Below are 17910 nucleotides of genomic sequence, written 5' to 3'. Positions count from 1 at the left end.
GCAAAAGCAAAGGATTAAGGAGGAAGTAGTCCCATCAGGGACTGGGCTGTATTTTCACTGGTTCTCATTCTGCTAGATCTTTCTCACTTGCTAGTTGGTCACCAAATATGAATCTAGCATCTGCTAATTGCAAAGTAGAGTATTTAGCATGTGAGAGTACAACAAAGAAGAATGATACTCTAAAAACCCCCTCATCTTCACCTATCTCAGAGATCCTTTCCTGGCCCCCAGACGAGGGCAGGGCACCCACTGTGTGCTTGTGCAACACCCTGTGTGTTTTTGTGTCTATTTCACAACAGCTATCATGCTTGTGTTTACTTGATCAATATCTGTCTCCCCACAAATTGTAAGCTCCAAGAGGACAATGATTCTTGGTGGATCGATCCTACCTGTATCTGGAACATCTCATACACTGCCTGACACACAGAGTAGGTCTTCAGTACACAATACATGAATGAATGAAATGAGCAAACAATGGAAAATAAACACCATTTCTAGGTTACTGAGATAATTAATTCATCCCTCTTCTGAAACAGCAATGGAAGTTAGGTCCTTCAAATATCAGCTCACTCCCCACTCCTCCATATTCTTCCTTTCCTTTCCTTTCCTTTCCTTTCCTTTCCTTTCCTTTCCCTTTCCCTTTCCCTTTCCTCCTTCCCTCCTTCCTTCCTTCCTTCCCTCCCTCCTCTTTCTCTTTCTTTCTCTCTCTCTTTCTTTCTCTTTCTCCTTTCTTTCTCCTTCCTTCCTTCCTCTCTCTCCCTCTTTCCTTCCTTCCTTCCCTCTTTCCTTCCTTCCTTCCCTCTTTCCTTCTTTCCTTCCCTCCTTCTTTCCTCTTTCCTTCCTTCCTTCCCTCCTTCCTTCCTCCTCCTATTACTTCCATATGCCTCACTTGCCACCTCTCCCACCAGTCCCTCAAATATTAAAAGAACGACATCATCATTAACAACAAAATGCACTCTGTCTGCGTCCTGGAGGAGGAGGTGGTGTCTTCCTGGACTGCACAAGCACAAGCCCACATCCTTGGCTGTGCTGCCTGGGGTTTTTATGTAATAGGAACACGTTGATTGGTATGTTCTCAGTTTGGAAAGAGAAGCCATGCCTTGTTGTGGCTTTGAGTTCAGACCATTTTTCTTTCATCTTTGAAGATGACAAGCGCTATAAGCAAAGGAAGTCAAAATGAGCCTGAATGCTTCAAGCTCTAGGCAAGGCAGGAAGAATGCTGTGCGGTGATATTGTTTAGAGAGAGACTCGGTAATTGCTGTACTGGAGAGCCGACATTTGCAGAACTCAATTGTGTGGCGTCCGACTGAGTAAGTTAGCAAAATAAAGACAGATGGCAATGGATTAACTCCAACACGCCCACCAAACAATGGCAGCCAAAATGGAGAACTGTGGTGTGCTCTAAAACATGCTTTCTGGGAGAGTTCACCCAGTCCCTCAATTAGATGCCACCTAGTGACTGACCAAAACATTGCATCTTGCACAACTCTGTATATTTAGGACACAACTTAAGGAGACCGTACCATAGATTGTTTGGCTTTGTTTTCAAAAGACAGAGCGGAGATATGCCAGGTCATGGCCGACTTGAAAACTTATAGTTTGATGTTTCGTTCACTGAGAAATAATGGTTGAAATCTCTGTTCTTCCTTGTATGCTTAGAGGAAAATAGAAAAACAAAAAAGAAAGAAAACAAATCCTGCAAGACAGGCAACTGCCTTTGATTTAGAAATGCATGACGTAGAGATAGATAAAAGTTTGAGGACAGTTTGTACATTCTGGTCCTGGATTTATACAACTGAAACTGAGGAGGGCAAATAATTTCATTACATCTAAACAGCTCCAGTTGATTATGAAGACTCTGTGGATCATGAGGAATTATGAGGTGAGCTCCAAGGCTGGGGATGGGACCCTGTGGTTATTCATGGTTGTCTGCCATGCTGCAGAAGAGAAGAGTGGTGGAAACTGGGTCCTTGTTGAACAACCATATGTCAGGCTAGGAAATCTCCTAATCTATTTAATCTTGAGTGTTTAGAGAAAGATTTCTCTGTATTCCTGAGAGTCTGCGGGCAGAAGCTGAAATAGGCATAGAACATATAGAAAAGGTGACACTTTTCCATCTAAAGGAGAGATGAAGAAATAATATGAGCAATTTTGTTATGATCTACCAAACTAAGGTTTCATTATGTTTGCCCCTCATTGTAGAAGGCACTGTTTGATTGCCAATTTGCACCACTACCATATATAATTTTGTTCTGGAGTATATGCCAAGAACTTTGTAATGAAACCCTGGTTATTCCTAACTATAGGATTTATTTTCCAAGTGAAGGTCTAGACAATTTTAGTAACTGGCCCAGAGTGTATGAGGTTGAGAAGGGAAGGAGCTTTTGTTCCCAGGCTCCTCAACCACTACCTACCATGGTGGGCTGATGTTGCATTTCTTGCTTTTCCCTAGCAGTCAGTGCTCCTGGCGAAAAGAGAGATCCTTTTCTCTTTTGACCCTTAACATCCACTGGTGACCAGCAAACAGTGCCAGCTATGTCTACAGATCTGGGGGACATGCAGCGTGGAGGGTCTGGTAATTGTATGGTTAATTGGTCTAGGTCTGCCCAACAGAGTCCATGTGTCAGGGTAAGAACCTGGATCCCCAGCTGCTATACTTCTGTTTTCTCAAGTAACTCCCTAGAGGCCCATGTCTTTTGAGCTCAGTTTATTACAGGGCAGAAAGCTGCACACACAGGCATCAAACTGCTCAGCCTTTTCTAGTTTTAATTCAACTTAACACTCATTGATTAACTGAATGCTTATTACCACGCAAAACACTGTGCTAGGAGTCAAGCCCAGGAGTCAGACGAGGGTTCTAGCTTCAGCGCTGCATGGGGCGAGGGATTTTGCTGTCAGAGATCTCTGCTTCCACCTCAGTTGAATGAGAATACAGAGCTCAAGTAAACCCTCTAAATTCCTTTCTTAATCTAAAATTTTACGGCTTTATGAAAAGAATGCTTGAAAAATGAGGCTTGGTTTCAGATATGATGTGTTAAAAGATGATAACTTTATTATTTCTTCATTCAAAAATATTTTTTGAGTACCCACTAGTATGCAATGAACAAGACAAAGCCCTTGACCTCACAGAGCCTATAGTCTACTTGGGGGAGACAATGAACAGACTTAGCAGTAAATGCAAAATAAAATATACCAGATGTGCTGTGAAGACACAAGGCAGAATAAGGAGAGAAAGGGAGAAGGACCAGAGAAAGCCGCTCTGACTGATGTCGGGGAGAGGGGTATGTGAGGTCTGGAGAGAGTTCTGGGCAGAGATAGGTGCAAACTTGAGGGCTGTGGGGGAGAGCAGGCTTGGCACACTTGAGGAACAGCAAGGGGGCACTTAGATAAATAGTTTACTCGTCGTCACGTGCAACCTACCCATCTAAGGAGCCTAGAAGAGTACCCCCAAGGAGACTGTAGTTGGTGAATGCCCCCTCTGTGCCAGGCACTATCCTGGGTGTTAGGGGGTGCAGAGATGGGAAGGAGACACTACCTGTGTGGGAGAAGTTCACATTTTAACGAACAGTCAGGGATGCCAATATGATGAAAGAAGCACTGTGACTAAAATTGTGGCTGAGGACAATGGGAATTCAACAGAGAAGGTTGAGTTCAACATTTTAGCTGGGTCCTGCAGGATAAGGGGAGAATTGGACAGGCTGGAGATGAGGGACTAGAGGTTGCAAGGGCAGGCCCACCTGGAAATGTAAAGCGTAACTGGGAAATAATGAGTCAAGGTCCAGGTTGGCAAAGCACAGGGCAACAAGACTTTATTGTCAACAAAGCCAGAATGGCTTTTGTGTCTCATCTGCTTTGATGTGAGTATCATGTTTGGACTTTATTCTGTAGGCCAGTGGTCCACAATATTCATTCTTAAGGACTCTCTTTAAATACTTTATTTCCTATGGCTCATGTGTCTTCATAGATTTGTTTTTAATCCCCCCAAATATTGCAATTAGTAAGAAGTAACTAATTTGTTTCCCCATTCAAAAAAGTCATCCAACCTTCATGACTTCTAATCAGAGCCACAGATAACTGTGAAATATAGCATGTTACCACACTGAGTTGATCAAATTAGTCCCATGCTCCAACCTGACTGCAAGGGAGGCTGAAATATATGGGGATACACAAGGAATATTTATCAATCACTAACTAACTCTGCTACATGGCATAAATATGTAATTTTGCCCCTGGATTCTTGGAGTTCAGGGGAGTCTTCAGTTGAGAATCCTACTCTGGCATTAAGAAGGGGAGGAGTGATGGGATTGGTTTGTTTTCCAGAAAGATCACTCAGGTGGAAGGTCAGAGGATGGGCTGCCTGGGTAGACTGGAGGCAGGATGACAAGTTGGGAGACTCTTACTACTCCAAATAAGAGAGGAGGAAGGCCTGACTCAACACATTGGTAGTGGGATGGAGCAAGGAACAGGCTCAAAAAATAGTCTGGGATTAAAATTCCTCCGTGTTGACGACCAGGTATGCCATGCATGGGAATGAAGTGTCAGAGTTGATTCTTGGGTTCCTAGGCTGGATGAGTCAAAGGCACTGTCACGACCACAGCATGAATCACCAAGAGAGGCAGGGCCAGGCAGGCAGGACCCTCTTTCCCAGTGTGCAGGAATAATGGTTGCTAGTTATTCTTTTTTCCCTTCTTACCTAATAATTTGCCATACTCCTTTCCCATCCCAGAAAACACAGGTCTGAGTCACAGCTGTGGGAATGCAAAAGCCAAGACACCCAAGTAAAGGCAGATCTGGCTGGAAGTTTTGGATCCAACCCAGGCATCAAAAACAATCTTAGCTTTACCCATCTAGGCTTAGGTGCTCTGTTGAGTGTCTGGGTCAAAGGCACTTACAATGGCCACCGTGGCCATCCCCTGGTGCTCCTTCTTCTCTTCTATTCACTTTCCTTCATCAGGTTTCTTCTTTTGGACTCTTCCCACTTGTCCCTACTGACCTTGCCAATTTGCACCAAGCATTATAGCAACCCCCTCAATCACTTGGGGAATACTGAAATCGAATGTATTCAGGTACTTATTCAGAAACCCAGTCTGTTCTATCTCCCACTAGACAACAACCTCACCTGTGGAGAGACCATGCCTTCCCAACTGCTGCAAAATAGAACCTTTCCCACCCCTTTCAATAAAGGGCCTACACTCCTTAATAAAGTTAGCCCACTCTGGACATTAGAACCCTGAATGAAAAAGTCAACTGCATTTCTCTGCTTGAAGCATCTTCTTCTTAGCAGAATCTGCATGATAGGGTTTCTTTGAACTTTATATAGGCAAATAAAAACAAGAAAACTTGAGATGAATTGAAACCACACTTAGAAACAAACTCTGCTCAGTTTGCTGAAAGTCCATCCTGTCTACTCAATATGATGAACTATGAATAACACATAATACAACATAATGCTATAGCCACAGTGTGGGACCATTATAATGGGTATCAAAAGAGAATGGGCTTGGGCATCAGGGAAAACTCGGTGCTTGGGTTCTAACTCCACCATGTAGTGCATCTTACAGAGCTTCACTATCCTTATCTGCAAATGAGAGATCCTACAAGGCAAATGGCAGTGCTGTGCTCAGCTTAAGCCCATGATATGTAGAGCACCTAGTGTAGGCCTTGCAGAGTAAGAAACACTCAATAGAAGGTAGCTGGTGCTGCAATTATTCATCCAGTCCCTTCCTGATGATGTTATGGTGTAACCTGAAATGTTTCTGCCTTCCTTCTTATGTAGGTCCCGTTCGCTTGTTATCACCCTGACTTTATGTCCTTCACCGATCCTCATCCATGCCTCACACCCAACCTTGATGGGCTCATCACTTCCTTATCTTAGTATTAAGTGCAAAGGGTTCTCTGTATATTGTTTGCTCAAAACTTGAACCAAAAAGTAGTCTACATCAACTGCTTTTGTACATACAGATTGGGCTCTTTATGTTCCTATTTGCTGCTCTATGAGACCAGGCAAATACTGGAGGGGAAACATGCTTCTAATTCTCCCAGAGCTGCCTCAGAATATCTTGTGGTAGAGGAAGCAGAGCCAGAGAAATGTGTTTAGCTTGAAATAAATGATTACACTACTCATCGATAAATTACTGTAGGGATCCAACTTACCATGAATTATTCATGTTAGCTACAGAGAAGCTGAGGTTAAAAACTGGACTATTGTTGCCTTGCTGCAGATTTTCTATTCAACCATTGTTCACTCATTTATATGTGTAGGAGCAGTGAGTACAAGGCTGTGTGGTATGGGCAGCACTTAGGCTTCTGTTCCACATATTTGGTATGTTCCCAATATAGTTTGGATGTTCAAAGCTGCTCCATATAGCCTTTCAAGAGAAGGATCTGTAGAAATATACCAAAGCAAACAAATACATACAAACATTAAATGACACACTTTTTTCCACCTGGGCCTGCATACAGTGTATTAGCATCTTTACAGTGTCTTAGTGCTTTGATTTCCTTTTACAGATGTTTGATCAACATGTGGAAGTAACCAAAGCAAACCAAGAAGAAGAAAGTTACATCTTGGAAGAGGCAGTGTGGTTGGAGGGTGGCTGGAATAGGAAAAATGTGCCTGGTGGAAGAGGGAAGGGGTGGGAAGCAGGCTGAATTGCATCTCCCCAAATTTCATATATTGAAGTCCTAACCCCCAATACTTCAGAATGTGACTGCATTTGGAGATATGGCCTTTAAAGAGGCAATTAAGTTAAAATGAACTCATTAAGGTGGACTCTAATCCAATATGAATGGTGTCCTTATAAGAAGAGGCGATTAGAACACAGAGGGAAGACCATGTGAAGACACAGCAAAAAGGCAGCCATCTATAAGCCTAAGAGAGACCTCAAAAGAGACTAACCCTGCTGACACCTTGATCTTAGACTTCCAGCCTCCTGAATTGTGAGAAAATAGATTTCTAGCTGTTTAAGCCATCTAGTGTGTAGTATCTTGTCACAGCAGCCCTAGGAAACTAATGCACTTGTAGTCACAAGTGAATATTTCACAAGTAAAGAAGCTACGCAAGGCTAGAATAAATGATTATGTATCTATAAAATATTGTGGGTAGGTATGTTGTTATTTTATACAATTTGAAAGTGCCCTATACCTCTATGCCTACAATTATTGTTCAAGTTTAAATTGTTCAAGATCTTGGGGTTTAACTCAGGCAGAATCATACTCCAAGACCCCTCTTTTAAAGAGGTATTAAATGAGTAATTCTCAAACTCTTCCTTCTAGGTATTCTTAAAAGCAGATCAGAAAAAATGGACGCAGCAGTGAATTTGCCTGGAAAGGGAGCTTGGACTAACCTGACTTTCCTTAAAGTCAGGTTTGAGATATAATTTACATAAGTAAAATTTTTATTGTACAGTTGGTTGAATTTTTACAAATACATTCAATCATGTAACCACCATCACAATGAAGGTAAAGGATATTGTCATCATTCCCAAATTTCCTTATGCTCCTTTGCTGTCTCTACTCCCAGCCCCTGTCAACCACCAAGCTAATTTGTACCCCTGTAATTTTGTCTTTTTCAAAATATAAATGGATTCAGACAGTATGCAGCCTTTTGTGTCTGGCTCCTTCTGTATTGTTTAAGGCCTGTTTTCCCCTTTTTTATTGGTACATAATAGTTGCACATATCTTTGGGGTACATGGATATTTTCATACAATTATACAATGTGTAATGCTCAAATCAGGGTAATTGGGAAATCTGTCACCTCAAACATTTATCTTTTCTTTGCATTGAGAACATTCTCAATCTTCCAGGTATTTTGAAATTTACAGTAAATTATTGTTAACTGTAGTTGCCCTACTGTGCTATCAAACACTAGAAGTTATTCCTTTTATTTAACTGTGTTATTGTATGTATTAACCAAGTTCTCTTCATTCCCCTTTCCTCTCCCCTTTCCAGCCTCTAGTAACCACCATTCTGTTTACTACCTCAATGTATTTTTCACCATATATGAGTGAAAACATGCAGTATTTCTAATTATGTGCCTGGCTTATTTCATTTGATAACTTCTAGTTTCATCCATGTTGCTGCAAATGACATGATTTCATCTTTTTTCATGGCCAGATAATATTCCATTATGTATATATACCACATTTTCTTTATCCATTCACCCATTGATGGACACTTAGGCTGATTCCATGTCTTGACTATTGTGAATAGTGCTGCAATAAACATGGGAATGCAGATATCTCCTTCACATACTGATTGTCTTTCTTTTGGGTATATACTCAGCAGTGGGATTGCTGGATCACATGGTAATTCTGTTTTTAGTTTTTTGAGGAATCTCCCTACCATTTTTTGTAGTTGTACTAGTTTACATTCCCACCAATAGTGTAAAAGTATTCCTCTTCCTCTGCATTCTCACCAGCACTTGTTATTTTTTGTCTTTTGATTATAGTCATTTCAGTGGGGATAAGGTGATATCTCATTATGGTTTTGATTTGCTTTTCTCTGACAACAGTGATTTTGAATATTTTTCATAGACCTGTTGGCCACTTGGATGTCTTCTTTTGAGAAATGCCTATTCGCATCTTTTGCTCATTATAAAATCGATTTTTTTACTGCTGTGGAGTTGTTTGTGTTCCTTATGTATTATGGTTCTTAATTTCTTGTCAGATGCATAATTTGTGTCCCACCATTCCATAGGTTGTCTTTTCACTTTGTTAATTGTTCCTTTGCTATGCAGAAGCCTTTTAGTTTGATGTAATCCCATTTATCAATTTTTGCTTTTGTTGCCTATGCTTTTGGGATCTTACTTAAAAAAAAAATTTGCCCAGACAAATGTTCTGAAATATTTTCCCAATGTTTCCTGCTAGGAGTTTTATAGTTTCAGGCCTTACATTTAAGTTTTTAATTAATTTGGATTTGATTTTTATATATTAATACAGATAGGAGTCTAGTTTTATTCTTCTCTATATGGATATCCTGTTTTCCTAGCACCATTTATTGATGAGACAGTAATTTCCCCAATGCATGTTCTTGGCACCTTTCTTGAAAATTAGTTGGCTGTAAATGCATGAGTTTATTTCTGGGCTTTCTATTCTGTTCCATTGGTTTATGTGTCTGTTTTTATGCCAGTACCATGCGCTTTGGTTACTGTAACTTTATAGTATATTTTGAAATCAGATGGTATGATGCCTTCAGCTTTGTTCTTTTTGCTTAGGATTGCTTTAGCTATTCAGAATTGATACGAATTTTAGGATTTTTTTTCTATTTCTACGAACAATGTAATTGGTATTTGGATAGGGTTTGCATTGCATCTGTAGATTACTTTGGGTAGTCTGGACATTTTAACAATATTAATTCTTCCAATCTGTGAACATGGGCTATCTTTCCATTTTTGGGGGTGTGTCATCTTAAATTTTTTTTCATCAGTGCTTTATCTTTTTCCTTGTAGAAATCTTTCTCTTTTTTTGGGACAGGGATGGTGGCCCATGCCTGTAATCCCAAACATTTTGGGAGGCTGAGGTAGGTGGATCACTTGAGGTCAAGAGTCCAAGACCAGCCTGACCACATAGTGAAACCCTGTCTCTACTAAAAATACAAAATATAGCTGGCTGTGGTGGCAGGCACCTGTAATCCCAGCTACTTGGGAGGCTGAGGCAGGAGAATAGCTTGAAACCAGGAGGTGGATGAGAGAGTGAGACTCTGTCTCAAAAAAAAAAAATTCTTTCTCTCCTTTGCTTGATTTTATTCCTAGGTATTTTATTTCTTGGTAGTTACTATAAATGGGATTGGTTTCTTGATTTCCTTTTATTCAGATTGTTTGCTGTTGGCTTATGGGAATTCCTCCTGATTTTTGTATTTGATTTTGTATCCCACAAATTTACTTAATTTGTTTATCAGTTCTAACAGCTTTTTGGTGGAGTCTTTAGTTCTTTTCTAAAACTAAGACCATTTTATCTGTAAACAAGGATAACTTGACTTCTTTCTAGTTTGGATGTTCTTTATTTTTTTTTCTCTTATCTAAAAGAGATTTGTTGTATGATTCTAGAAACTATTTGAATTTTATATTCAATGCTGACATATATGTTATATATATCAAAAGTTGAGTAATATATCTATGTTTGTTCTAGTATTAGAATACATTTAAACCTTATATTTGAAACTTACACAATTAAATTACTTAAATGCAACCGAATAATAATTAAACAAAATTAGTACTCTGTGAAGATGCATCATTTTCAAATTTAACAACATCTCTACTAATTATAAAGGTGTTGTGTTAGAAGACACCCTCAAGAAAGTTCAAAGAGATATTCATTAAATACCAAAAATACATGGAGCAGGCAATAATGAGCAGTAGCCATCTTACCTTTACCAGAGATTGCGATTATAAGTGTCTTACACCAATATTATATGTGAAATAAATGAAAAACATTTTTAATAAGATATATATTCAAATAGGCCACATGAAATGCTCAATAGTAATGGGTCATTGAAACATCACGATACACTAAAGTCTAAAACCAGTACGTAACAGTAGGAATAATAGTAGTAATGGCTGTGGGTCACTGATATTAAGTTAGTAACCACTAAGCCAGTTCCTTACAAATGGCGTCTTTTGTGGTTGGTTGTTTCCCTGGGCATGACTCATTTGTCGGATATGTTTAATATCTGCCTCTGTAATGTTTATTTTTTTAAAAAGTTCTTGTATGAAGGTTGCTCTTTCCACCGAAGGTCTAGGTTATGGATGAGATAAACACAAAAAAGAAGAGGCACCCACTTGGTCAGTTGGACAAGCTTCCTGGGCTGCTCTTCTCAGCCATTCATTACTGAATTCTTTAAGATCCAGATCAAGTATTGCCTCTTCTATGCTCCCGTCATGACCCACTCCCTAGCCCAAGGCAGAATGATTTTTTCTTACTTTTGGCCTCTCATAACACTGTGCACATATAGTTATCACATTTTATGGCAATTAATTCTTCTATGTGAGTATCTGTTGCTATACTTTCGTCTACGTGAAGACAAGGATTGTCTGACCTCTATATTACTAGATCCTGGCATACAGCAAATCCTTAATAAATATATGCTAAATTTAGTTGAACCTTGCCGGGCACAGTGGCTCATGCCTGTAATGCCACCACTTTGGGGGGCCAAGGCAGGCAGATCACTTGAGGCCAGGAATTCAAGACCAGCCTGGCCAACATGGTGAAACCCTTTCTCTATCAAAAATACAAAAAAATTAGCCGGGAGTGGTGGCGCATGCCTGTAATCCCAACTACTTGGGGAGTTGAGGTAGGAGAATCGCTTGAATCCTGGAGGCGGAGGTTGCAGTGAGTCAAGATTGTGCCACTGCTCTCCAGCCTGGGTGACAGAGTGAGGCTCTGACTCAGAAAGAGAGAAAAAAAGAATTTAGTTGGCCCTTGCAATCCATGATATGCCACATGTCACAGAACGCCCCAAGTCAGACTTATGAGAACCAAGAACTGGCCTGTGTAGATGGAAAGCTAGTATCCATTTTAATTTGTGCATCAGGCCTCAGGTTTTCTGCCAGTCTGCCAAGCTTTTGACCCAGATTCCTTCTCTGAGCCTATTTGCCCAGTCCAACTGCAAGTATAATTCCTGCTCTGACCCAGATCCACTGCCTCTTCTTGTTCCAGCTCACCAAGGTCTCCTGGTTTGGCCCCATGTATGAAATCTAATATGTGACCAAGGCAACCCCGTTGAAGAGCCTGGCAGGGCAAGCCGGCACTGCCAGGTCCCAAGTGATACCCAACTCTCCTGGATGTCTGCAAGGCAATTGGGAGGGCCAAGCAGAATAAAGTTTCACACGAGTATTGGGTCAAGTAGCTCATGTACTGCCCACAGCAAACACTGAGGCAAGAAGCAGTTGCAGGTGTGGGCCAGGGTGAGGCTCAGGAATAAGCAGATTTGTGGGTTGTGATTTCTTGCTTGTTCCTCTGGCTGTGCCCATCCCATCTATGGCAAATAGACAAAACTGGAACAAGTGTTCATGGAAAAGGAAAAAGGAAAAGGAAGCACAGGTAGGTCCAAACAAGGTAAACGGATGCATTCTATTTAGCCCCAGTTAGGGCTCAGTTATGCCTTACAGTGAGTTCAATAGTCGACCCCCAAAGATGTGGCCACATTCTAACCCCTAGTTCCTGTAAATGTGAACCTATTTGGAAAAGTGTCTTTGCAGATGTAATTAAGTTAAGGATCTTGAGGTTATCCAGAATTTAGGGTGAACCCTCAATTCAAAGACAGGTAATAAGAAAAAGGCAGGAGATTTGGGACAGAAACAGACAGAGGGAGAGGGCCAAGTGAAGACAAACACAGATTGGCATTCTGCTGCCTAAAGACAAGGAATGCCTGGAGCCACCAGAAGCCAGAAAAGGAAAGTAAATTCTCCTCTAGAGCCTTAAGAGGAGCATAGCCCTGCTGACACCTTGATTTCAGACTTCTGGATCCAGAACTGTGAGAGAATAAATTTCTATTGCTTTAAACCAACAAATTTGTGATACTTTCTCATGACAGCCCTTGGAAACTAATGAACCTCTCCTTTGTTTATCTGCCAGAGAAATGGGTTTGTATTAAGTGTTTGGGTCTATGAAGAAGGTTCTCAGAACATTAGACAAAAAAAGGCAAGCCAGAAGGGATGTGACTGGCCCAGAACCACAAAGAAACAGCTTCTTTTCTCCCCAGATTGTCAGTTGAGACCAGAAGTATCCACAGGAAGGTTTCTATTGATCAATTTAGTTTACCCTAGAAAAGATATTCCACTTACAAGACAAGTAACAGTAATGGAAATAATATAATTTCTGAGAATGACCCATATGTGAGACATTGTACCAGGTATTCCAAGTTATGTCCATTTTTTTCTAATGAGAAAATTGAGGCTTAGAATGGTTAGGCAAACCTAGCTATAGTGCTTCACTATTTGCCAAATGAAGCTCTAAGAACTTTATAATTATTAACTCCTTAACCCTCATAATGGCCCTATGAAGCAGGAATTATTATTCTCTGTTTTACAGGTGAGAAAACTGAGGGACAGACAGGTTACATAATGTGTCTAATGTCACACAGCCAGGAAGTGGTGAAGCTAAGATTCAATTCTAAGAAGTCTTGCCCCAAAGATTCTGCCCTTAACCTCTACCCCATAGCTCTAGGGTAAAGAATAGGGATTTGAATTCAGGTGTATCTGATCCCAAATCACAGGTGTATCTGACAGGCACTAATACGGAAAGAACATGATGTTCATTCCGTAAACTGCACTGCTTCTTAAATAAATGATGGAGTTGCACTATGAGCAGCAGTCCTGCCCATATGACTGTCTGTGACTGCCCTGGTCCTTCTTGGTTGCAGGCTCTGAGAGTCTTCAGCCAAGAGGTTGATTCCTCCCTTTTCCGTACACAATCTTAAGTACAACAGCCAACACAGATAGGGGCTTAGACCCAGCCCCTGGCAGAGCTGGGCATTGGTTCTGAGGGCAAGTCTCTGGGATATTGCAAAGGAGCCCTGGCCAACCCCTTCCCCATGCTGTCACATTCATGTTTGCCCAGTTGTGTAACTGAGAATTTCATTATTTTAACAAACAATTATCAGGTTCGTATTGTATGCTCTGCAATGTACCAAAAACTGGAGATACAGTGAAGGCCCAGGTGGCCCAGGCATACAATTCAGAAAGATATGTACTATCAAGGAAGAATAATATCAATAGTAGCCACTGTTTTTAGAGTGTTTATGATGTGCCAGTCATTATATAATCCTTGTACATGTGCTGCTCTGGGAGAACACAGAAGGGTTGCCTAACCCAGTCTAGGGAGGTCAAGAAAGGCTTCCTGGGAGGTCCTGGTGGACACCTGAGGGACAAGTAGGCATTATTCAAGTAAAGAAAGAGTGCCAAGGAGAACGGTCTTCAGGCAGAATAGTCAAGTTGAAAGAGCACACAGCATATGCTGTAGAGAGGGAGAAGAGTTCAGTATAGTTGGGGAGCAAGGCAGGAGGTGGGAGTAGCAATGGTTGTGGCAAGAGAGTATGTCTGGGCCGGGGGTGGTGGCTCACACCTGTAATCCCAGCACTTTGGGAGGCCGAGGCAGGTGGATCACGAGGTCAGGAGATTGAGACAATTCTGGCTAACACAGTGAAACCCTGTCTCTACTAAAAATACAAAAAAAATTAGCCAGGCGTGGTGGTGGGTGCCTGTAGTCCCAGATACTCAGGAAGCTGAGGCAGAAGAATGGCACGAACCCGGGAGGCGAAGCTTGCGGTGAGCCGAGACCGTGCCACTGCACTCCAGCCTGGGTGACAGAGGGAGACACCATCTCAAAAAAAGAGAGAGAGAGTTTGTCTGCAGGGACAAGATCATCACGACCTTATAAGCCATGCTGAGAGTTTACTAGTCCAGCTGAACGGGAGCCCTCCATATTAGTGCCTGTCAGCAGGACCCTTAGCATCTTGCAGCTCTTGCTGAATTCTCTGTCCCTTTTCTAGTGTGTGGAGTCCTGATTCCAGATGGATGGACAACCCAGAGCTATTGCCTGACTACCCATCTGACTGCAAGCACTACCACTTCCCAAAAGCCCCTTGGATACTGACAGTGGCCTGACTGGTGCCCAGATTCACTGCCTCCTGTGGACACCTTCAATTTGATGATTGGATACTATCAGCTGTGGAGAGCAGATCCACAGGAGAGTTACTTCCTAAATAAGTAACTGGCCCAGCTGTCCTTCCTCCCCACTCTCTGATGCCTTAAGGAGTCCCTGAATGCTCCAGGAACATATCTACCCTCTCCAGGTTAAGAAGAGATTCAGAGCTGTGTGTCTTGGTGAAGTCTGCACAGCTGGTCAGTGGGATGGGTCCCTGGTCTTGTGACTCTATGTCTAGAGCTTTCTCTGCTGCTGATGGCTCTCTTTGCCAGGGACACTTACATTCAGTGATGGGTCGAGGTGGGAATAAAAAGTCTAGCCCCCTTTCCCATGGGCTTGGATCTTTGTCGTCACTGCAAGGGGCTCAATTTCTCCTTCCGAGAGATTGTTCCCTAGAGCAGACCCCAGTACATTTCCTGCATGTGAATCTCAGACTCACATTACCCAAGCCCTAATGATGGGGAAGATGGTGTGGTGATTATACCTCACTGTCTTTGAAGATTGAGCCTGAGCTGATATTGACAAGAATGTTCAGCTGGTGGCAAATGAATTAATTGACTTATATTTACTGCTTATTTTCAAATATGTTATTTCTTTATTTGAAGTTTCCATTAGGAAGAGAATACACAAACTTGAATTTCACAAGTATGTGTGAATTACAAAAGTGTGATAGATTTTTAGTAAGAATACAACTTTAGGCTGCTTTCAGACATTGATTGTTCTCAGTAAGGCATGGAATCTGGGTTGAGATATATTATCTTTTATGTTAGAACTGTAAACTGAACAATAACTAATTAATAATTCACTAATAACTGTTGTTACCTATTTCTTCCCAAAGTCTAAATATATTATAAACTCTATTATTAGGCTTAGTAAGAATATAGGATCTTTTGGGAAAACTAATATCCTGATAAATAGAGTTGTCACATTTCCATAATGCTTTACCAATTTTTAATGGATTTTAAAATAGTAAGATACATTTCATACCAAAAGTCTGAGGCACATAGTTTAATTTCATTTTGGTAATTCCAAAGACATTTGGCATATGAGTAATTATCTATGTGTTATAGATGTGCAGCGATAACAGTTACCAGAGAATGATAGATAAAGCCAGTTTTAATTTGATCGTATCTATGATTATGTTGTATGAATCTTATTTGAATATAAATATAAAGACAGTTGTAAATATTGTTAAATGGGAATAGAGCTGCTTATGGGTACATCAGTAAACTCACTGATTAAAATTGGATCAGGCAGATTAAAAAAAGTTCAAATTAAGACAGAATTCACATATGCTGTATATTAGGTGTAAGTGATCTGATTTATATTGTAAAGAGTATATAGCCATGTATCCAACATACTATTCAAGATATGGAACATCTCAAAAGCAGGGATTATGTGGGAAAGATCTTTTGGATTTCTGACTTTCCTGGACAGTGTGTTCAGCTCCCTGATAGGACTTGTTGACAGCTGAATCCTGATGCCCCTCCACCTACCTTCTCATGTTTCTTGCGACTTCCAGCGCTGTTTATTGCATCTTTAGTCTGCTGATCCTCACCATAAACAGTTTTTGCCAGATTAGAGGCCATTTCTTTCACTTCCCCAGGCAGGGGCTGTTTCAGTCTTTTCCTTCTCAGTAGTTTGTTGTTGGTTTACTAGTTTCAAATGATCTTTCCTCACAATGAACACACATGGTAGTCAGACTTCTCCACTCCCACCAGAAGCGCTCCATAAACCTTTGTTTATAAATCTTGCCAGCACAATCCTGGGTGATGAGTAGGGAGCAAGGAATAAGCTTTGCTTTTGTGGATGGGAACCTTGGAGAAAGTGAAGTAACAGTTTCCTGGCTAATGAGTCTGACACCAACAAGGATTATATGACCCAGTGTATGTCATTGGTTTGAGTTTTTTTCCCTCTAGCAGGAGAGAGAATATGGTAGAATTGGGGAGGCAGTTATCTTATGTTTTTAAGCCTCTTGATTTTTCTCACCTCTACTTGAGAGGCTACTCCACAGGCCAGGTGTGAGGAAGCAAAGGCTGAGAGTAGGACACAGCAAGTGGGAAAAGACATAGAGAAATTTGATTTGAGAAGCCTGAGGTCTTGGTGATATTTTTAGGAATTAGGAACAAGGAAGCGAGAGCGAAGGGTCAAAAATGGACCAAAAAAGTCAAAACAACAGTTCTTCATACTTCTTACATTTTTCTGTTCACATTTCTTGCAATTTTATCTTCAGCAACTTAAGAGTTTAATTTAAATATAGGTTAACATTTTTAAATTTGACTTTCAGGATCAAAAAGATGATCATGAAAAAGTTATAACAAATTGAGAGAGGCAGAGCAAGATGGCAAAATAGAAGCCCCCAGTGATCATCCACCCTGCAGGAACACCAAATTGAACAACCGTCCTCACAGTAAAGCCCCTTCATAAGAACCAAAAATCAGGTCAGTGATCAGAGTATCTTGTTTTAGCATATTAAGGAAAGAGGCACTGAAAAAGGTAGGAAAGACAGCCTTGAATTACCTACACCACCCCTCCCCCATCCCTCACCAGCAGCCAGGGAAATGTAGAGAGAGAATCTGTTTGCATAGTAGGGGAGAGTGCAGTGACTGTGGGATTTTGCATTGGAACTCAGTGCTGCCTAGTCATAGTGGAAAGAAACATGGGGCGGAACTCAGCTGTGCCCATGGAGGGAGCATATAGATGAGTCCTAGGGAGAGGCAAATTGTCCATCCCAGCAGTTGGAACCTGAGTTCCAGTAAGCCCTGCCACCGTGAGCTAAAGTGCTCCAGAGTCCTAAATAAACTTGAAAGGCAGTCTAGGCCACAAGGACTGCAATTCCTAGGCCAGTCCTGGTACTGTACCGGGCAGGGAGCCAGTGGACTTGGGGTGCATGCAACCTAGGAAAACACCAGCTTGAGGTAGTCAAGGGAGTGTTTGAGTCACTCCCCCAGCCTCAAGCAGCATGGCTCACAGCTCCAAGACAGGCTCTTTCTCTCCACTTGAGGAGATGAGGGGAAGAATAAAGAGGATTTTATCTTGCAACTAGGATACGGGCCCAGCCACAGTAGGAAAGACTACCAGGCAGAGTCCTGAGGCTGCATTCCAGGCCCTAGCTGCTTGATAACATTTCTAAGCACACCCTGGTCCAGGGAGGAACTCTCTGTCTTGAAAGGGAGGACCCAGTCCTGACAGGATGTATCGCTTTCTAACTGAAGAGCCTTTGGGCCCTGAATAATCAGCAGTGATAGCCAGGCAGTACTTGCTATA

General features: G+C 41.4%; 1 protein-coding gene and 1 long non-coding RNA gene across 2 annotated transcripts in view; one reads left to right on the top strand and one right to left on the bottom strand.

Annotated features, from left to right (window-relative positions):
- The window catches only part of LOC126940397 (uncharacterized), a 55904-nt gene extending 47373 nt beyond the window's left edge, over positions 1-8531 (top strand). Inside the window, exon 4 of the long non-coding RNA XR_007720734.1 lies at positions 7276-8531. This is a non-coding gene — a long non-coding RNA (uncharacterized LOC126940397). The remainder of the gene's footprint in view (positions 1-7275) is intronic.
- The window catches only part of SERP2 (stress associated endoplasmic reticulum protein family member 2), a 233325-nt gene that overhangs the window by 200175 nt on the left and 15240 nt on the right, over positions 1-17910 (bottom strand). The window lies entirely within an intron of this gene.

This window comes from Macaca thibetana, chromosome 17 (genome assembly GCF_024542745.1).
Source record: "Macaca thibetana thibetana isolate TM-01 chromosome 17, ASM2454274v1, whole genome shotgun sequence".
NCBI lineage: Eukaryota > Metazoa > Chordata > Mammalia > Primates > Cercopithecidae > Macaca > Macaca thibetana.
This window is presented reverse-complemented; position numbering and strand designations above follow the sequence as displayed.